At 40.1% G+C, this 4,157-nt stretch overlaps 1 pseudogene; it reads left to right on the forward strand.

The window, feature by feature from the left end:
* The first annotated feature begins 264 nt into the window (after nt 1-264).
* LOC138159746 (host cell factor C1 regulator 1 pseudogene) lies at nt 265-1,180 on the forward strand (annotated as a pseudogene).
* The last annotated feature ends 2,977 nt before the right edge of the window (nt 1,181-4,157 follow it).

Genomic DNA, 4,157 nt, shown 5'->3' on the forward strand with positions numbered 1-4,157 from the left:
TAGGAGTCCAGGAAAATTGGCCAGGATGGAGGAGGCACTGGAGATCATGCCATCTGAGAAACTACAGATGTTTAGCTTAAAGAGGGAAGTTATGCAGTTCATGATTGCTATCTTCGAGTATTTGGAGACTAGTCATGTAGAAGAATTAGATTTTCTTTTGAGATCCAAAGGACAAAATTAGGAGCAATTGCACATTTAGTGTGAGGTAAGACTTGAAAATTTTATTGAAAAATATTGAAAAACTCCCCCCCACGACAGGCGTGGATGGAGCCCCCAGCTTCTATGAGACCTCATGAGCACCCGGCCTGCTGTGGTCCCCGGAACCCCCTGATCCTTCAGACGCCCATGGATCTGGGCTGTCCAGCCGGGGCCCAGAAAGATCCCAGGAAAGCCCAGGGGCCAGACAGGACCCTGGATTCCTGCTGTCTTCCCCAAGGAATTCAGCCCCAGAGCACCAGTCAATTGCTGGAGGATGATCAGGACTCTCTTCAGAAGCATTTCCTGTCTCAGCAGAACATGGTTTCCCATTTTTCTCACCTCAGCCTAGAAAATGATCACCCCTACTGTGGCCCATCAATAGCTTTCTCCATGGGCACTCCAGCCCCACCTGTGATCAGGCCTTTGGAAGACTCTCTTCAATCAACTGAGGATTTTGGGGTCCTCTGCCCCAGCCTCCTGCTGGCCCTGAATCCCCACTCAGAGCTACTCCTCTGGCAATATCCAGGAAATCAAATTCCAAAAATCCTTTGGCTGCTGAGACTGGGGGGCTCCCAGGTATACCAAAACCCCCATAGTGGGGAGGCAATGGATCTCTGAACCTCAAGCAACTGCCCCTGCCCCTCAGGAACTCAAGCCTCTCAGTGACCCCAGCCTCAACTCCATGAGTTGGAAATGGGCAGAATCTGGCCTTCTCTGGAAACCATAGACTCAAAAGACCAAAGAGGGTCTAGACACCCATATATTGTACACAGAAATAGGGAAGAGCACCCTCAGGTTTGAGAGAGGTCTGTTACATACACACACAAATTCAAGAGATGGTGGAAAAAATAGAACCACAGACTGTCTACTGTGAGAAACAGAGGGTAAGGAACATCTTAGGGGATGGGGTGGCTCTCATAATGGGGGGTCTTTGTGAAAGCAAAATAAAAATTGGTGGGCAATAAAGAAAAAATAAAAATATTGAAAAGTATTATTGGAAAGTAGAATGGATTACCTAGGAAGGAACTGAGCTTCCCTATCATTGGACATCTTCCGCTGGAAATTGGATGACCTCTTTTGGGACACATGATCTGGTATGATCAGTTAAAAGAGTCTTGGATCATCAAAGGAGTAAGAAAAACGAGGAAAATACAACTTTCTATGATGCTTTGTGGCAAGGGCACCAACCGCCAAAAGAGAATTAAAGGGAAAGGGAACTTAAAGTTACTCATCAATCAGCGATTCAGGCTAAATTGGTGACAATGAGAAAGACAAGAAAGAGTAACAAAAGGAAAAAAAGGCTCATGGAAGTAAAGGCTCATAGAAGGGAGAGGAAGGAAAAAGCCATCCAAATACAGAAGGATCTCAGGAATAAGTTGTCATTTCAGTTCCATCAGATACTTCATTTGAGAATGAATTACTTACTCAGTGGGTAGGAGCAGCAAAGGCTGTTAGTACTGCTGTGTTCTTTTGGAAAGAACACTGACCTAGAAGTTTCTCTGCTACTAACTACCTGTCTGACCTTGGGTCATACAAGTCACTCTACTCCTTGGGTCCTTAGTTTGCTTGTCTGCAAAATGAAAAGATTATAAAAGATTAGATGAGACAATCTTCAACATCTTTTCAAGTTCTCAAATTCCATGATACCAAAGGTCAGCAGGCAACTTCCAAAAAATAGAACTTAAGCTATCGGACTTCAAATGTCAAGTACTAGTTAAAAAGCTTAGAGTGAGTGGATCTCAATTCTTTAAGGGAATTGGGGTTGGACTAGATGGCCTCCAAGCTGAAGTATGCTGGGTCCAACAGGCTGGTCATTATTGTTAAATTTTCAGTGTGAGCAGTTACTTATACCTTCTAAATTGTCAAATGGTAGAAATCAGAGTTTGAGTTAGTGTTTTGATTGTCTACACTTAAGAAAATGATGGAGAAAATGCTCACAATGCAAATTAAACTTAAAAGTGAATTATGATATTTTCTTCTCCCAGAGAGCTGATTGTTAAACATTCACCAGCATACTACTGCCTCCAAAGAAGCTTCCATTTCTAAATCTATGAGTCAGAGATTAGTCCAAAAGCAAGAATAATAGCTTATTAATGTGGTTAGTCACCCATCCTAAAGATGCTCAATACTCAATGATCACTTATTGAGGAAAATGTAGGTAGAATTCCTGCTCAGGTGCAGTTTGATCTAAAGGACTTCTGAGGTTGATCCCAATTTATCTAAGGGGTGAGAAGTCCCAACACACACAAGTGATCTATACAGAGGAAATTGTTCTAACATTTTTGCCTAGATGACAAAAAGACCAGGATATCAGGAATTTTGTTCATTTTCTTTGGAATAGGGTATGTTTTTTCTGAGTAGATTTAAGAATTTGGAAGCATTTGGGAAGTGGAGGCATTCTTCAGCAGCACATAAAATTAACCATCAACATTATACCTCCCCTCAAGATCTAGCCTATACCTTGTACATTAGCTGTACTCAATAAATATTTGTTGGATTGAATTGCAAGTGATTATAGTTGGGTTTATGATATAAGGGTGAAACCCAGGAGCATAATTGAAATAAATTCTCTCCTTCCTGTCCAACTTTTTAAAACTATATTTTGTGCTGTTGTAACATTAATAATTGATGTAATGTTGTGGGAAAAGGTAAGAGCTTCAAGGACATAGGAACAGTTGGAAATTTCAAAGGGTCATAGATTCAGAGTTGAAAGAGGCCTCACAGGTCATCTAGTCCAACACCTGCGTCTTATAGTTGAGGAAACTGAGGTCCAAATATGTGAAGGATAACAGAATTTTAGATAAGGGGCCTTCTCAATCACATAGCACATCACATCCCCTAAAAGAATCCCAGCTAGAGAGATATATGATATGTGGGATATCTAGACAGACAGATGAATGGGTAGATAGATTATAGATAGATAATTTGCTTACTAGCTGTGTGACCTTGGGCAAGTCACTTAATCCCAATTGCCCTCCAAAAAGCAAAAAAAAAATAGATAAATTGACAGATAGATGGACACAGAATATTTATTAAGTGTTTACTTTGTATGTGACAAGAACTATACTGAGTCACAAATACAAGAAAACAAGATAGTCTCTACCCTCAAGGAACTTAAATTCTTTTTTATTAGTTAATTTATTTATTTTTAGTTTGCAACATTCACTTCCATAAGTTTTAAATTTTCTCTTCCTGCCCAAGACAGCATGCAATATAATATGGGCTCCAACATATACATTCCTATTAAATATATTTTCTCATTAGTCATATTGTATAGATGAATTAGAACAAATGGGAATAACCATGAGAAAGAAAAACATAAAACAAAACAAAACAAAAAAAGAAAATAGTCTGCTTGGATCTACATACAGACTCCATATTTCTTTTTCTGGATATGGATGGCATTTTTCACCATGGGAGAGTTGGAACAATAGACACAAATTATTATCTAGCCTCTTCTTGGAGACTTTTAGTCAATCAGTTAATCAATAAGCATTTATTTAAGTACGAACTATGTGTAAGGCACTGTGCTAAGAGCTTTACAAATATTTGTTGTTGCTGCTGTTGTTGACTTGTTTTGGTTGGTTGCGTCCAACTCTTCATGACCTCACTTTAGAGTTTTCTTGGAAAAGATACTGGAGTGGTTTGCCATTTTCTTCCCCAGCTCATTTTACAGATGAGGAAACTGCAGCAAACAGGGTTAAGTGACTTGCCCAGGGTCACACAGCTAGGAAGTGTCTGAGGTCAGATTTGAACTCAGAAAGATGAGTTTTCCTGACTCCAGGCCCATCCAGGCTCTATCCATTATGGCGCCACCTAGCTGCCCCAGAAATGTATTAGATACGTGGAAATATACTTTGTAAATATGCTTTGCCTAGTAAGCATCAGATTTGACTCATAAAGATGAGTCTTCCTAATTTCAAGCTCAGTGCTCTATCTACTGTTGCCACCTAGTAATA

The sequence above is a fragment of the Petaurus breviceps genome, unplaced genomic scaffold (assembly GCF_028583685.1).
Source record: "Petaurus breviceps papuanus isolate PSGF00001 unplaced genomic scaffold, PetGlider_PUasm1.0 178, whole genome shotgun sequence".
In the NCBI taxonomy this organism is placed as follows: domain Eukaryota; kingdom Metazoa; phylum Chordata; class Mammalia; order Diprotodontia; family Petauridae; genus Petaurus; species Petaurus breviceps.